The 18,758-nt window shown below is 40.6% G+C and overlaps 1 long non-coding RNA gene across 1 annotated transcript; it reads left to right on the top strand.

Annotated features, from left to right (window-relative positions):
• Positions 1-14,701: 14,701 nt before the first annotated feature.
• On the top strand, positions 14,702-17,126 carry LOC111202692. Its single transcript, XR_002655586.2, has 2 exons — positions 14,702-16,429; positions 16,730-17,126. It is a non-coding gene; the product is annotated as an uncharacterized LOC111202692 (long non-coding RNA).
• The last annotated feature ends 1,632 nt before the right edge of the window (positions 17,127-18,758 follow it).

Here is an 18,758-nt window from a genome sequence, read left to right on the forward strand (position 1 = left end):
TCTAGAGAACAAAGTATTTGGTCTCTCAATCAAACACCAGAGTTGCTTTCCCAGCATTGTCGCATTAAATTCTGTCAATTCTTTAAACTATAGGCCTCCATCTTCTTTTCTTTACATAACTTGTCCCAAGATTGCCAATGCATACCTCACACATCCCCACCTCCCCGAAAGTCTGATGAAGTAACGAGAAAAAACCAAGTTGACGAAAAAATAATACGGGTGTCTACAAAAACCAACTTCTTTCAGAATAAGTTTGTAAAACAATTGAGAGAGAAGAAATTTGTGTGACTCTAGATTCCTTTGGTATGGATGTTAATCATCATGTCAAGTTAAAATTGAGTGGCCAAATCTTACTTTAAAATCTAAACAGACATGCCGAAGATCAACTTTATCAATATGCAACAAATTTAATTTCATGAGTACATAAAATCCAAATACAAGTAAATATGTCCATTCTTTGAATGGATGTTCTAATATTTATTAAAAAGTAGAGGTTGGTTAGTATTAATGATTTAATACAGGCCTATTAGTCTTTCAAATGTGGCTTATAAAATAATTTCTAAAATTTTAGCTGAAAGACTAAATCTCTGGTTAGACAAAGTTATTTCGAAGAACCAGTCCTGATAGACTTATCACTGATAATGTGCTTATAGCTCATGAGCTTATGCATTCTCTCCATACTAAGAATCTAAAAACAGAGTTTATGGCTTTAAAGTTGGACATAGCCAAAGCTTTTGATAAGGTGGAATGGCAGATTTTAGACATAGTGATGAGGAGAATGGGCTTCAGTGATAAGTGGTGTGGATGGATTCAAAAATGCATATCAACTGTATCTTATTTAGTGCTACTAAATGCTGAACCTACAAAAACAATTTTCCCCCAAAGAAGAATTAGTCAGGGTGATCCTATATCCTCATATCTGTATATTATATGTATATAGGGTTTGACAAGTGTAATAAGGCAATGCATCCAAAGAAATCAAATACACGGATATAGAGCATCTAGAGGAGGACCCCCGATATCTCACTTATTGTTTGCTGATGATTCCATGGTATTTTGTAGAGCAACAGAGGAGTGTAACAAGTTAATGGAAGTCTTGAAAACATACCAAGATGCATCTGGACAAGAAGTGAACTATACGAAGTCCGTAATCACATTTTCAAAAGATATTCCTCTACCACTCCGAGATGCTTTAAAACAGAAAACAAGAATAACTAGAGTAGGAGGTTTTGGGAAATATTTGGGTTTGCCAGAAAAAAAATAGGACGCAAAAGAAAATATGCTTTTGAATATATCAAGCAGAGAATCATGAATAAGATAGACAGTTGGTATAACAGGTTTCTTTCTCAAGCGAGAATAGAAATCATGCTAAAAGCTGTAATTTCTGCACTACTGACATATACTATGTCTTCTTTTATGTTACCAAAGGTTATAATTAAAGAGATTACAAAGGCAATGAGGAAATTTTGGTGGTTGTGGGAACCGGAATTCATACCGTCGAGATTTGTTAATTGGAGGAAAGCCAAGCTAACCTAGCCTTCCCTGAAGGTCCCGGTTATCTGCTGGGCCACGCACAACACAATCAATATGAAAGAATCGAAAGTAATAAATCGTAAAAGAGCGAAAATAGAACAAAGAGATCCTATTTCCGAATTCGCGTTTGAGCGTGAACAACAGGTAAGATCCTCGGCCACGAGAGCTGTCAGTATGTTCGCTAGTCTAGCCACCTAAGTTCTAACCTAGTCGAGTCGCAGCTCGATAGTAAAAACGGAAAAATGCCTAAATTGCTCTAAGTATTAAGTTTGCTCTAAGAAAGCTCTCCCCTGCTCCTCGCCTTAAGCTCTTCTTATATACTCTCTCTAGGTTGGCTTGCACCTTTTCCTGGGCCGGATTCGTCGCGAGATAGGCTTTTTCATTTTTCGTCACCCTTCATGATTATCTTCGGAAACTTGACATTTATCTTTTTCTGCGAAATAAAAAATAGATCGTCATATCTGCCTTGGGCTCAATTCTGTTCTAAAATCATAAGTGGGCCGTTAAGCCGTGGTTCAGGCCCCTTTTGGGCCGTTTTGGGACTTAGACATTTTTTCGATTTTTCCTAAGAAACAGCCATTGGTTTTTCCGAAAGGATTCCAATTCCCTGTATAGTTAAGGCAACTGGTGTTCAAGCTAACCATAACCTATTTTATATGGCTGGCAGGAATCCGTTTCGACGACCAAGTTTTTTATACCTTTTCCCGAAGTCTTTCTTTGATAATCCTAAGCGAGACGAGATATGGGTATTGTGTCCAATGGCCCGAGGATTGTGTTACGGGAACTTAGACGAGGATGCACGGTTTCGGGACAGGAGGTCTGTCCTCGCCCATGGGCGAGGTGACCTCGGTGCGGGTTGTCCTTGCCACGGGCGAGGTGACCTCGGCGCGGGTCATCCTCGCCCATGGGCGAGGTGACCTCGGTGTGGGTCGTCCTCGCCCGTGGGCGAGGTGACCTCGGTGCGGGTCGTCCTCACCCATGGGCGAGGTGACCTCGGTGTGAATCGTCCTCGTCCATGGGCAAGGTGACCCGTGTTGAGACGGTCGTCGCCCTAGGGCGAGGTGGTCGGTCCTTGCTTACGATTGAGACCTCATCCAAACTGATCCTCTTCTCGACGTTCCTCGGTTCGCATCCGCGAAAAACTGTCTTTTACTTGATTAACCGTTTTCCGGAAATGTCTAATTTTCAAGGTTCGATCGAGAGTTGGTTTTCCGGGAACTTTCAGGCATTGATTCCGTCGTGACCGATTTTGACCCCAACAGTTAGCCCCCCCAGCTAGCTAGGATCCGTGGACCTGGGTATGAGGTTCTAGCTTGCGGTATGACTTGTTTTGATGGAATTAGACGTAATCGTTTGCCGAAAGTCCAAGAATGAATAGTAACTTTTTTTCCTGTATATAGGTGGAGTAGGTTTTTTTTTTTGCAGCGAACAGTATCCTCCCCGTGACCCCCAGGGACCTGTTTGCTAAGCACGATATTATCCGCAATGGTCCGTTCTTTTGGGATTCCTTCACCCAAGACAGGATCTGGAATGCAGTGGCGCTCTACCGATAGCAAGGCATCTCCCGACCTTTACGTGCATCAGACATGGACGAGCCACACCCCGACGCTGTTCTCGAACAAAGGGAGAGAGTTAGGCCCCGAAAGGACAAGGGAATCGCTCTCGAAGACAGAAACTTTGTCTTAGAAGATCTTTCGCTACCCGGATGGAACCCGGGTTTCACCCCGGGTGATGGGAGTGGAACTAGCGAGGCTCCCCTTCCGGATGACTTCTTTACCAACCTTCCTCCCGGTTTTACTACTCCAGCATCACTGGATGAAGCGTCAAGGAGAGAAGTGGTCGCGGAAGGTTCTCGGTTGATCAACGAGGTTTAGTCTCTGAAAAATTATTTTTTTTGGCGAGTCTTCGTTTGTCACTTCCATGTTTAACCCTTGATTCGTGTAGGGAATGCGGGTCTTTAATTCAACGCTTGACGGAGGTTTCAAAGAGGCGCGTCTTTCTCACTTCAAGGCCGAAGAGATCGAGAGGAAATTCATCCATTTTCAGAATGAGGTTGTTGCTGAGTTAGCGAGGAGATCTACATTGCTACTGAGTTAGCGAGGAGAGCTACATTGTTTGATGCTGAGTTATGGAGTTTCAAGGACGCTCAAGACTACGTGGGTGACTTCCGCGAATGCCGCGGTTCGGTTGGTACCCTTTGGAAGTCGCAGAACGCTGATTTCTCTTTTCTCTCCGAGGTTGCTGAGATGTCGGGCCTCATGGATGGATGCGCCCAGGCCGAGTCGATGGTTCCTCCAATCGAGGGGATGATCCGAGAGCTTTGGGAACCCATTGAGGTTTCGGAGGACACGACGGAAGCGGGATCCGATGCTGCAGACGAGGGAGGAGAAGTGGATGAGCCCGCAGATTCATTTGGAGCCTCGATTTCTGGGTATCTTGACCTTGATCTCTGAAGGTCGTCGGGATTGTTTTCCTTTGCCTTTATCTCAAGATTTCGTGTAGTGTTTTAGGTCGAGTGTGGCCGTTCGTTATTTGATTGTGCTATGGCCTTGCAAGGTCATTTGACTATGTATGCGGGACTGGCCGTTGGTGGCTTCGAATCCCAGCCGCTCTGCGGCCTTTTTATATATAACGAATGTTCTTTTAGCATTTTATGGGTTTTAGTTTATACTTCTGCCAAGTGTCGAGGGAAAGACACGAGTAGTCACTTCGTATCTTAACTCTTAATTTTTTGTTCCGTTCGTTTGCTCTTTCGTGGGTATTCGAAAACGTTTAAGAGTTTTACGAAGTTTCGTGAGCGTTTTAGATATGGATGTTGAGACATGTTTTAAGATCTCGTATCAGTTTCGATATCATGCCTTGAGATGTTAATGGACCAGTAGGACTGAGTTTAGGGCAAGACCTAGGTTTACTTTCGGCTCTAAGGTTATGCGATGACTAATCGGCTTTCGTTTTGCCCGTTGGCGATTTCTACCTGATTCTTTCCGATTAAAGTCTGCGACTGGGCGCCAGCTTATATGACTTGTGTGGGAAGAATCGAGCACTCTCCAGAGAACGTCTGGTGTGCTGACCAAAATTTTGGATTTTCTTGTATAGCACGATATGGTATCCTTGTCGGATGTAAGAGAACCTTTAGTTTTTATGAAAGGTTTGACTACGAGTTGTTTTTTAGAGAAAGTTTTGGACTTGTCCGTCGGGGCCAATCGACGGGCAATTTGTATTTTAGAATCACGGATGGACTGTGTATTTGAATAATATATTTCGAGAAATATTTACGACGTCTCGCTTTCTCGAAGATATGTCTTTTGCTGTGAGATAGCTACGATCTTCGTTTTTATAGAAGATGCGTTTTTCCGGTCTTGCTTGACCATGAGTATGTGTGAATTATGTAGGAATTAGTTTTCGTCCAAGGACTGCTTGGACGGTATGCCCTTATCTTGGGCGTTTCTTACGCCAACCTTAGATTACTGTGACTTTTTGCAAGTAAATCGTAAGATCGAAAGAAGGTAGAATTTATTGAAAATGTTTCGAAAATATCGAGTACATTCATGGATATTTCGGACTTTGTGGGAGTATACGAGTATACATACCCACCCACCCACCCCCTCTTTTTAACTAGGGGGATAGCTGAACTTGTCGATATGACAAGCTGCCTACGTACTTCTTTCGAGGATCAAGCCATCTTGTAGTTCTACTTGTTGTTGAGGGTGTTCCTACTCGCTGGATGGGATCGTTCCGGTTACTTCAGCCGTTGGGGCTTCAGTTGGATCGAAGACCGTTTCAGGGGTCGGGCTGTCCGCTGGCCAGGCGATGGACTCGGGGACTATGTCGCTGTCTGGAGTTGTTGCCTGGTCGGGTAACTCTGGATCACTTTTTATGGAGCTCTCAGTAGCGTTTTGAGCTTTCTTAGCCCGCTTCGGGTTGACCGCGGGGGTGTTCCGAGTTTGTCGTAGTTTATGATCGGCCAAGAAGCAGAGCCTAGACTGTTTCTGGCATCCTCAAATTACCGCTGTTCCGTTTGGAGTTGGGAACTTGATGCCAAGGTGGTAAGTCGATGGTACCGCTTTCATGGCATTGATCCAAGGAGTTTCCATGATGACATTGTAGATGGCCGGGTTATCGACTACCGCGAAGTCAATGATTTTCGTCCCCTCTTTATCCATCACTGGGAGTTTGATTGATCTGAGGGTCATTGACGTTGCACCTGAGAAACGGTGAGAGGTTTTGGTTCCGGGATGACTTCTCTGAGTTCAATGTTCATCCTCCGAAGGGTATCGCGGAAGATGACGTTGACTGTGCTTCGCATGTCGATAAGGATCCTTCCCACTTCCAGGTCTCGGATTACCAGATCGATAACCAATGGGTCGCAGTGAGGTTTGTCGATTCCGATGGTTTCCCGCTTTTCGAAGACGATCATATCATTAGGGGCGTCGTCGGTTGGGGACCGAGCCAGCCAGCGTGAACTCGTCTCATTCTTTTGTCCATAAGATTTGATCGACAAGATCGAATCGCGATAGAATTATGATCCCCCGATGATCATGCTCACCCTTCGATGGTTGATGTCGTTTCCTCGGTCATCCTGCCTCCTTCCGTGTTTCTCGCCCGACTGATTTTTGCGGGTGTCGTTTTTGGGGGACTCTATATCAGCTTTGGAGGGCGATCGGAATCCAGGAGGAGGTCTTTTATACATGTGACCTTCGAAATTTCGCCGGCGAGGAGCTTCGCAGCAAGCCTTGCGCCGAGAACCTTGCAGTTCATAGTGGAATGACCTCTGGTCTGGTGGAACTCGCAGTAGGAATTATCCTTGAACTGGTTCCTGATCCAGGTATTTCTGGAAGTCTTTCCTGGTTCGGAGTTGATAGCGTAATTATGCTCGCCCTGGAGATCTTCTCCCTCGTGGTGGACATACATGTCGTTACGAGGGCTTTTCCTTCTCGCGGACGCCTTCTGTGGGTTGAACTCCTGGGAGAGGACTTTCATCTCTTCTTCCATCATGATGAAGTCTGTTGCCTTGTGAAGAGCGTCCTGGATTTTTCTCGGTTTTTCAAGGGATATCCATTGCCGGAGTTTCGACCTGTACCAGAGAGTTTTTCGCAAAGCGTCGACTGCCACTTTGTCGATGATTCCAGTGACTCTTGGCATTACCAGCTTGAACCTGTTCATGAATTCGCGGAGTGGTTCATCTTCTCTTTGAGATAGACTCCAAAGGTCGACGTCTGAGGTTTCCCTGTCCATGAACATTGAATACTGTTTGAGAAACTCTGAGGCGAGCTGACGGAAACTTCCAATGGAGTTTCATTTCAGACAAGAAAACCATTCGAGCGCGGCCCCTTTGATTTTTTCGATGAAGAGGAGGCAGTAGCCAGCGTCTCGTTCGCGTTCCTTGAGTTTGCACTTTCCCATCGCGATCTGGAAAGACTGCAGATGTGCCTTCGGGTCGGTGGTGCTATCGTAGACGGGAATTTTGATCTTCCCAGGATCTGAGATGTTAGTTTCCGTGATTCGGGCAGTGAACGGAATTTTCCCTGCTTCCTCGAGAAGTCTGTCGTTCTCGGGTGCAGTGCTTGCCGCGTGGTGAATCTGCGACTTTACCGCCTTGACTTCTGCCACAGTTTCTGCGATGTACTCGCGGAGATCATGGATCTCATCAGGATTTCTAGCAGCCTTGCGAGCCTGTCGGCGTTGGCTACGGTGGATCCGAGCCTGATTCTCGGCCAGTTCTTCCTGCTCTACCCAATAGAGGTTTTCTTCTTCCTATGTCATGATCCTTTCGAACGACGCGTCCTGCCGAGCGGACTGGCTTCGCGTTCTTCTCAGATGGACGTCGGCACCACCGTCCGAGTGATCGGACTGGTCGCTTATGTCCAGATTGATCCGCTCGATATCGCCTCCTTCGTTGCTCCCGGCGGGAGGTGGAAGGTTCTCTGCGGTCGGTTGTGCGCCTGGCGGGACTGTTTCGTCAGGGTTCTGACCTGAAGAATCCTTGTCTGCCCTTGTGGCCCGATCGCTCGGAGTCTCGAAATCGAGTCTTCTGCCGCTGCGGGCTTTTGTGGCCCCGCGCGGGTTTTTACTCTTGGCCTTCGCCGTTAAGGTTTCCACCTGTTTTGCAAGAGAGGCCACGAGCTTTCCTTGTTCGTCCAAATTTTTCTGAGCGGAGGCGAACATTTCTTTCATCTGGTCCAGTATAACGGCGTTCGTAATGACCGTGGATACGTTTCCAGCTGGAGTTCTTTCAGCGTTGGCATTGACGGAAATCCCGTCATGCATTTGCTTGTCTTTATCAGCGTCGATAGTCATACCTGACTGAGCGTGCGCGGTTGCGTGAGAGATAGATCCGTACCCCCCCCCCCTTCTAGCGCCAAACTTTGGGAACCGGAATTCACACCGTCGAGATTTGTTAATCAGAGGAAAGCCAAGCTAACCTAGCCTTCCCTGAAGGTCCCGGTTATCTGTTGGGCCACGCACAACACAATCAATATGAAAGAGTCGAAAGTAATAAATCGTAAAAGAGCAAAAAGAGAACAAAGAGGTCTTATTTCCGAATTCGCGTTTGAGCGTGAACAACAGGTAAGATCCTAGGCCACGAGAGCTGTCGGTACGTTCGCTAGTCTAGCCACCTAAGTTCTAACCTAGTCGAGTCGCAGCTCGATAGTAAAAACGGAAAAATGCCTAAATTGCTCTAAGTATTAAGTTTGCTCTGAGAGAGCTCTCTCCTGCTCCTTGCCTTAAGTCCTCCTTATATACTCTCTCTAGGTCGGTTTGCACCTTTTCCTAGGCCAGATTCATCGCGAGATGGGCTTTTCCATTTTTCGTCACCCTTCATGATTATCTTCGGAAACTTGACATTTATCTTTTCCTGTGAAATAAAAAATAGACCATCATATCAGCCTTGGGCTCAATTCCGTTCTAAAATCGTAAGTGGGCCGTTTAGCCGCGGTTCAGGCCCCTTTTGGGCCGTTTTGGGACTTAGATGTTTTTACGATTTTTCCTAAGAAACAGCTGTTGGTTTTTCCGAAATGATTCCAATTCCCCGTATAGGTAAGGCTGTAAGACCCGATCCCGGCCTACTAGGCCGCGGTCGATGCCTCACGTCGCTCAGTCCATACCCGGACCGAACCTCTAAAAAATTTTGCCCTTTATTTAAAACATCGCCCATAGGCGAGGGCTAACTCAGATCTTAGCTCAAGACTACCATAGTCTTTCCTAGCTTAGATCAATACAACACATACGCAGCGGAATAGTATCTACTTAACCATTGGACTAAATCCAATCTAACACTTGTCTGGTCAGATCTCCTCAGCTACTGGTCAGTAAACGCAACTGCCAGCTAGCTCCAAGGTCGATCCTGAACCTAGACCAAGTCATACAATCAGAGGTTCCGTTCCCCTAAGCCATTCTATCTAGATCTATACAACATTGACTTATCATACCCTTGCCACATTCCCAGAGCTTGTTAGCTCATTGTCCCAGCTGACTTAGCTGTCTTAGCTAGCTCACCCAGCTAGTTGAGCTGAACCACTTCACTTGAGGTTTGCTGCTCCGTTCCAGCTGATCGAGCTGCGAGGTAGCTTTGCCCAGCTCCCCGTCCACTCGTCCAACTCCCTTATACCTGCATAAACTCTTCCCTTGGGTACTTAGTCATTCAGCCAACCATCCCCACAGACATAAGTAACCCTTGAGAAGCCTTCAAACAGCTAAGGACATGCATCTGGCCCTTACCGGCTCATGCACTGTCCCACATCCTTTTTGCCTTATCAACTTATGATACCAAGTCCAGCTCATGGACTAACAATGCCCATCAGATCCTGAGTCAATCAACCAACCACCCCACAAGACTCAGAACTGATGAGTCTCCATACTTCCTAATCAGTCATGGAACCATGTCCCACTGAACCTGATTAGTGTTGCTCTTACCACCGGTGCATCCTTTGATCAATCAGATCAGACACCTTGATCCATCATCCAAGGATCAGGTCATCCATCCTTGCCCATGATCAGGTCACACACGGCCTGCCTTATCAACGCCAAGGTTGATAACCAGCAATTCCTTATGATCAATATCATAAGTGACAATATGTTCCAGCACACAAACATATGATCAGATATCCTAACACAAGGATCTGACCCCAATATGCCCTCAGGTGCAATTTCGACCGCAAGCAAACCTGCTCCAAAAATCAATTAAAATTCATGACAATTCATGATAAATCATAACTAAGAGAATGGTCTAATCAGATTTCCCAGAACCGGCCTCCATCCCATAGATCTCTCTATATCAGCCAAACCGGCCCAAGGGACCATCTCTAAATCAATCCCTAAAAACTCATTAGGATTCATGATAATTCATGATAAATCTTAACTAAGAGAATGGTCAAGTCAGAATTCCAAGAACCGATCTCGATCCTATGGATATCGACCTAGAACAGCCCCACCGGCCACCTTGACCATCTCGAAATCAATCAGATAAAAATCCCCAAATACCATGATAATTCATGATAATTCACCACTAAGAGGATTCCAGAGTCAGATCGCCATAAATCCATTAGGAAGTAGGAGATCCGGACTTAGCTGCCAAACCAAGGTCATGGAGGGTTCTTCTGAACCGGCCAAGCTATGGTTCAGTACTACTATGTCTAATCATCAATCTCAATCATAAGAAGAAGAAATAATATGATTAATAATCATAAAATAGAGTAAGGTGTAACTGCAGGACCAGATCAGCCCATAGTGTACCAGACTATGTCCAATGGTCTGCAGTCTCCACCTGTTACCTCATCAGGGGCGTCCATGCTCCTCCTAGCACGCCTTCATCAAACCCTTATCACATACTTCCAGTATTGATAAGATCTAACCATGGTTCGTGCCCATCACTCCTTCCATGGAACTTCCATGAAACCAGTTTCTATACTGCATCCATCTTCAAGGTTGTTCATGCCTTTGAGAGTGGAGTCAAGCCTTCCCCCTTCTCTCCTAACCAATTGCGTGTGTTCCCAAGACACAGAGGAAGCCTTAGACATGATCATCCATGATCAATCACCATCCAAAGGTCGTGCATCACTTCCCTCTTTGTTCCCCATGAAACTGCTTTCCACACCAATCTCCCTTTAAGGCTGCATTGGCCCTTGGGAATGGATTCCGGCCAAATCCCTCCTTTCCTCACCATTTGCGTGTGTTCACAGACTCCAGATAAGGCTTTGGTTGTTGTCAATAATGATCAAAACCGTTCAGAGGGTCGTTCTCAACTTCCCCCTTGATCTGCCCCAAAACTATCTCTTTATGACCTTCACACCACCATGGGTCTTGGATTGGGAATCCGACCAACTCTCTGTATTTTTCTCTGGATTCTTTGTGTTTCAGGGTGTAGAAGGAAGCCCTGGCATGCCTAGTATCCATCCTCTTGATCTCACAAACAAACTCCACCGGAAACAACCAGGAACCACCACGGATCAGATCGTCCAACCGTCGGTTTGCCTCTCTTTTCTCTCTGGAAGTTTGTCTGAGTTTTCTATCTTCTCTATAATGATATTTTCGACCAGAGACCAGAAAAATGAAGAAGAATTCGGTCATAACCTCCTCCCTAACTGCCTGGACGAACAGTTACCAAAAAAGTACCAAAAGGGGCAGTTTTTCCCATAACCGCCACCAAGTAACTGCCCATGGCGATTATTCTTCTTTTTTAAATTCACGTCATGGTCCTTCCAAACCACCCCTGGACATGTCTAAAACAAGCCCAAAGTGATTGCCCACGCCCATGGTTCAACCACAAGAGCCCATCGGCCCATCGGTACCCATGGGTCGTCCACAAAGCCCGGTCACTGTCTAACACTTGAACACTCAATACAGCTTCTTCTCTTCATCTTATTCAATCTTACTAAGTCCCTTGGTCTATTTCCAGACCTAGACTTAGGTTTCTCATGATCCATCCTGATCATTTACTTCATTACAGCTTGTTCACGATCAATTCCCATGATCTGAACCAAAGCAGTTTCGTTTCTGTTGAAATGTATAGACCCTATGTCAAGTTCCAGGAACGGGGACATGACAAAGGCAACTGGTGTTCAAGCTAACCATAGCATGTTTTATACGGCAGGCAGAAATCTGTTTCGATGACCAAGTTTTTTATAACTTTTTCTGAAGTCTTTCTTTGATAATCCTAAGCGAGACGAGACATGGGTATTGTATCCAAGGGCCCGAGGATTGTGTTACGGGAACTTAGACGAGGATGCACGGTTTCGGGACAGGAGGTCGGTCCTCGCCCATGGGCGAGGTGACCTCGGTGAGGGTTGTCCTCGTCCACGGGCAAGGTGACCTCGGCGCGGGTCGTCCTCGCCCCTGGGAGAGGTGACCTTGGCGCGGGTCGTCCTCGCCCATGGGAGAGGTGACCTCGGCGCGGGTCGTCCTCGCCCATGGGAGAGGTGACCTCGGCGCGGGTCGTCCTCGCCCATGGGCGAGGTGACCTCGGCGCGGGTCGTCCTCGCCCATGGGCGAGGTGACCTCGGCGCGGGTCGTCCTCGCCCATGGGCGAGGTGACCTCGGCGCGGGTCGTCCTCGCCCATGGGCGAGGTGACCTCGGCGCGGGTCGTCCTCGCCCATGGGCGAGGTGACCTCGGTGTGGGTCGTCCTCGTCCATGGGCAAGGTGACCCGTGTTGAGACGGTCCTCGCCCTAGGGCGAGGTGGTCGGTCCTTTCTTACGATTGAGACCTCATCCAGACTGATCCTCTTCTCGACGTTCCTCGGTTCGCATCCGCGAAAAACTGTCTTTTACTTGATTAACCGTTTTCCGGGAATGTCTAATTTTCAAGGATCGATCGAGAGTTGGTTTTCCGGGAACTTTCAGGCATTGATTCCGTCGTGACCGGTTTTGACCCCAACAGTGGTCATCGATGAATGATAGACATAGAATCCATTGGATATGGTGGAATAAAATTACAGCCTCAAAAAGGGATGGGGGGTTAAGTATAAGAGATATGGAGCATTTCAATAAGGCTTTGCTGGCAAAACAGGGATGGAGAATTCTAAAGAACCCAACATCTCTCTTAGCAAGGGTTTTTAAGGCTACTTCATTCACAATGTTATTCATCATCAAGCTACGCTTGGAAAAGTATTGTGCAAACGCAGGATCTGATTAAAAGAGGAATGAAATGGATTGTGGGGGATGGAGAGCATATTAATGTGCGGAAAGACAATTGGCTACATTCTCAACCACCATCTCCGGCCCAAGGAAGAGGTACTGAAACTCATCCTCATATAAGAGTTAAGGATCTCTTTCATCCAGGTACCAAAGAATGGAATGTCCAGTTAATCAATGATCTGGTGAGACAAGAGGATGCAAAATATATCCTAAATATTAGGCCACCAATTTCAAGGAGACCAGATGTGCTAGTATGGAACTACACAAGAACATGGGAATACAGTGTTAAGACTGGGTACTATATTCAGAGAAACTTCTCAACAATGCAGGGAACCAAGAAACAAGTGCTGTTATATCTGAAGAAGTCAGGAAGTGTTGTTCATCGATCTGGTCTCTTAATATTCCTCCAAAAATAAAGACTTTCTGGTGGAGAATTGCACATGGGGGAATAGCTCTGTTGGATAATCTTCGGAGGAGAGGAGTAAAAATGGACAATACATGTCTGGTGATGTGAAGAACAGATGGAAACGCTAAACCATACGTTTTTTCAATGCAGAGTGGGCAGGGAGGTTTGGGAGCTCAGCCCCACTTCTTTTACGGTCTTGGACCAGAGTAGCAATTGAGTTATACAGAACATCAATGAAATGATTAGATTGGTGCAGAGAGACTAAGCAGAGATTTTAAATTTCTTTGTGGGGTGGAGACTCTGGAAAATGAGAAACAACATTATTTTCAACAACAAAAGGGATCATATCATTAACATGATCAATGGAGCTTTAAGAGATCTAGATCAGTGGAGGGAGGCAAACAAAAATACAGGGGACGAAGAACAAAACAGACAAAATAAAAGTCTGAGCAAGATTTCGATAAAAGATAAGCTTCCTCCTAATTCTGAATACTATTGCCTAGTGGATGCTTCATGGAAGTCTTCTAGAGAGGAGATGGGGTTTGGCTGGTCCTTACACAGAAGAGAAGGCACCCAAATCATGCATGGATCCTCAGCATAAGCGCCTATGAATTCTACTGATGCAATAGCCCTCCTGATGGCAACACAGCAAATGGTCCGACTAAACTACTCTAAAGTTGCCTTCATGGGAAATTGTAAGAGTTTATTTGATGAGTTAAATCAGTTCAAAACTGAACAAACCAACAGAAACGTCCGTATCACAGAGGCTGTCCTTGTGCCACAGGATATCTTTGAGATCTCAAAACATAGAGATTACACTTTTCATTACCTATCTAGAGATAATCTTAATGTTGTAGACTCCCTTGCTAAACAAGCTAGGTTAAATAAGAAAAACTATGTTGTATCTTGGAAGTTTTAATGTTTTTAATGAAAAAGTTGACAAAAAAAAAAGTATGAACGGAACTTCCACAACCATGATCAACGAAGACAAGCTGATGACATATATATACGTTACGTCCAACCATACACTCACGGCCCTGTAGAAAAAATTCCTGAGCACGTAGATAACACTGGAAAAAGTATACATTACCTAACAACCATCTCTAAGGTTACCTCTAATGGAACACTATTTTTTTTCTCTATATTTTACACTAAAATAGAATAACTCTATTATAGAGTTGAATTTGCTCTAATGGTCTACTCTATAATAGAGTGAAATACAGATGAATCTTGTTTTTTTTACTCTAAATATAGAGTAAAAAAACAACATTCCTCTCTATTTCACTCTATTATATATAGTGTAGCTCTATTATAAAGTGAACCATTGGAACAAATCAAACTCTATAATAAAATTACTATATTTTAGTGTAAAATATAGAAGAAATAATAGTGATCCATTGGAGATGACATCTCCAATGGTACACAATAAATTTCTATATATTTCACTCTAAAATAGAGTTACTCTATAATAGAATGAAATATAGAGTAATGGCATCTCCAACCTCACTCTATTTTTTACTCTAAGTTAGAGTAAAAATGCTCCAATGGTACTCTATTTCTCACTCTACAATAGAGTGAAAAACATGTTTACTCCAAATATAGAGTAACTTGTTTTTTTTTTTTTGTTCATCATTCTATTTTCTACTCTAAAATAGAGTACCATTAGAGAAAACTCAAACTCTATTATAGAGTTACTCTATTTTATAGTAAAAAATAGAGTAAACCATTGAAGATAGTCTAATGTTGTTTTTCAACTATATATTTGGAGTATAAAAACAACTCTACTCTATATTTCACTTTATTATAGAGTGAACCATTGGAGCAAATTCAACTTTATAATAGAATTACTCTGTTTTATAGTGAAATATAGAGAAATTTATTGCGTATCTAATCTCTGTTTTATAGTGAAATATAGAGAAATTTATTGTGTATCATTAGATATGCCATTGGAGTGAAATATTGAGAAACTCACTACTATCATACTAACAATTTTCTTATGAAGCAAACCAAATATTCAATTAATTGAGCTCGGAGAATCCGTTTTCGGGAGTAAGCAGATGTGGGTGTGGTTTATGGGAGGGTCTAAATGGTTCCAGTGATGCCTAAAAAAGCCTGCGTTCATGCCTAAATTAACTGTAGTTTGTTTTGTTTTTTTTTTTTTTTTTAACTGTAGTTTGTTGTATCAAGGTGTTTTAAAAGTTGCACAATGACAAAAAATAAAAAGAGATTAATGATTTTTGATAAAGAAAAAGTTATTTTAATCATTTTAATATTACATATATAAAGTTTGAAATAAATTTATTAGTTTCATATCAGTACCATATACTATGTAATAAACCACACCCTATGTGGAGTGAGATATTTATAAAATATTTGGTAACAAAAATAGTTTGGTAAAAAATACCTTTTCAAAAATAATAACAAAATATTTACCTATATTTTAATAATTTGATATAATTAAAATTCTACAAATATTTTTTTTTAAATTCAATTTAAGTATCATGCATATTTCTAAAATTTCAAAACTAATATATTTATATATGTTATCTGGTATATAGTTTAATTTAGAAGATGTTAAAATAAAATATTTTATATGAATATCTATTAAATGAATTTTTGTATTCATATGGTTTTATGATCATTTGTATCTTACTATAAAATTTGTTTTTTAAATCATTGATCATTAAGTTTTCAATGTGGATTTTAAACAGTTTTAGTAATATATAGATGGTTTTTAAAAATTAAAATATAACAATTACCAAAAATCTAAATTTTTATTATTTGGTTAATGTGATTTATCTATTTTAATTGTATAAATAAAAAATGATAGAAGATATATAAATTGTTATCAAATCTGTATTGTTATAAATCATTTGTTTCATATATATTTTAATCACATTGGATGACTCAGTAGCTTTTATTTAATAAAATAAGAAAAAAATCTTTTTTGTAGATTACTAAATTAATTTTATGGTTAGTTATAAAGATGTTTAGATAGACCGACATATTTCTTTAAAGATGCTTTTCTTAAAATTTATTCTAATAACGACACATGGCATATCTCAATGTATTGTAATAATTTTCTATTAATATATAAGAGATTACTATGTCAGTTTAGTCAAGTTTCCCTTAAAAGATTCTTTGTAAAACAAAACTAATCGGTCAACATTATCTTATTATATGTATATGATAAGTCACTGTATATATATAAAATCCCTCTTCTTCCATCATAACCCTTAACTCTCTGTCTTTCTCTGGAATATATAGTAATATTTATTAGTCTCTTGAAAAATGAAATACGCTTTGTGTTTCGTCTCATTCCTTCTCGTGATTTCTTTCATACTTCTCCTTGACACAGGTTCATTATTTATATCATAGTGATTCAAAATTTATATGCATAATCTATACACATCCATTTTATATGGAAAACATGTACATTTTATATGCATAATCTATACACATCCATTTTATAATAACATATAGTATCCGTACGGCTTTTAATATTTACAAATATTAAGTACTAGTACTTTATATATATATATATATATATCTGTGAGTGTGTGTGTGTGTGTGTAAACACATATCATATGTCACATTATTCTACATATGAAGTTTCAGAACATACACAGACATATAACCAAATGTTTTTATTTTCTAGAGATGAATCTGGTGGAAGCAAGAGTTAATGGGGAAAGAAGCAAGACTTACGTTATTTGTGCAAACGAAAGAATATGCAACTGGTCCTGCATCTTTAACGAGCATTTCGCAAGAGGTCGATGCCGACACTTATATTGTTACTGCTTCCGCTAGCATTTTTTAAGATGTGATCTTCATAAATGTTAATTACCTTAAAAACATATTATATATATATTTATATTCAAAAAAAAAAAAAAAAAAAAACATATTATATTCTATATTATCCCTTCTATCCTTGTTAACTAATTATATATTCAGTTAATAACATACTTTAAATATTTTATCTAAACTATTTCATAATTAAAAATAATTAATGTATTTTAATAAGATCTTAAATTTGACTCTACTTTTTTGTTTTTGTATATTTTTCCATTGCGACATCGCAAACGGAAAAATTTGGATACTGTAGCTAATTTTCGCCCAACATAATTTTTTAATATGTGAATAAATAAGTCATTTTATAATATCTCATTGTATATTTACACAACAATGCTAAGAAGTAATAAGCTAATAGTTAAAAACATAATATAAAATTCAAAACTAAGCTTTCTTAGTAAATTACGTCTTAACTTAATTGTTCTGATCGTGTATGAATGAATACTTAGACGGTTGAATCATTTGCCACGTAGCAAATTATGGGGGGATGATTGATTGAATAAAATGTTTCAATAAGATGAGGAAGAGAAGGTAATGTTGTATAGGCTAGATTAGGCACATATTCTGATGAAGTTACAGAAATTTCTTGAGTGACGAGAAGAAGACCAAGTCGACGAAGAAATAATACGGGTGTCTACTTCTCGACAAATTACCTACAATCCTTTTTTTTTTTTTTTTTTTTTTGAACACGAAATTACCTACAATCCTTATTAAAGTTTTTTTTCAAAAAAGGGCAATCCTTATTAAAGTTCACTTTAAATTATCTGTAAGTTGTCTAAAACGCTTAACAAGATTTTTGTTTTGATTTGTCTATAATAACTATAATAATTTTAGATCTCGACTCATAAAAAAAAAAACAAATGCCCCAAAAGGTGATCGAAACCAATATATCAAGTCCTACACATTCGCTTCAGCTTTTGAATTCCTAAACCATTGTGCTTCATATATGTAGGACAAATTTCTTAAGTAGCATAAAAGAGTTTTGACCACAAAATATTACACAATAAGGAAAAAGATCGAAACAGCATTCACGAAAAAAATAAAAAGGTTAAATTACTCTTAATAAACAATACATTTAATATAGAAAAATTCCCTAGAATGGTTTTTTAGTTTATTTTCATAAAATAGCCTCCGAAAAAAAATAATCAAAATCAATTTTATTAAAAGGTAAAAATATATTTTTACCGTACGGTTAACTAATCTAAACTAATGATTTAGAATTAAGGGGTAGTGTTTTGGGATATGGTTTCAAATTTTTTTAAAAAAAATATTTAAATTTTCAAAATAAAAAGGCTATTTTGGTCATTCTCTTTTTTGAATGTTATTTTGTGACAAAAACTTAAATATGGCTATTTGAGAGAATTGCCATTTAATATAAATAAGTATTTTTAAACTTATCAAATTTCTATTTGAAAATATAAAAATATTAATATTCTAAGTTTTATATCCTAAACTCTAATCATAGTCTTTAAATTCTTACTTCTAATACATAAAGTACTATTCTCAAAATTTAAAGAAAAATTAGAAAAATACTTTGCAAAGAGATTTATTTTGAAAACTGCTATGTATTTTATTTCTTTTGAAGACTACACTTTCTCATAAGCTAAATGACTAATTTATCCTAATTAAAATGTATATACAGCAAGAAAATAAATTTATTATTTTAAATATAACTATAATTTAAGTGACAAGTAATAAAAATATATATAAAATAATCATCGTTGAAAACATAATATTTTACGTGAAGAAATATCACAGTTGTATGAAACTTGTCAATTTTTGATCTAGTGTCTTTGTGTTTTATAATTTTTTGCATATTTTTCTAGAAATTCCTG

The sequence above is a fragment of the Brassica napus genome, chromosome C2, assembly GCF_020379485.1.
Source record: "Brassica napus cultivar Da-Ae chromosome C2, Da-Ae, whole genome shotgun sequence".
In the NCBI taxonomy this organism is placed as follows: Eukaryota; Viridiplantae; Streptophyta; class Magnoliopsida; order Brassicales; family Brassicaceae; genus Brassica; species Brassica napus.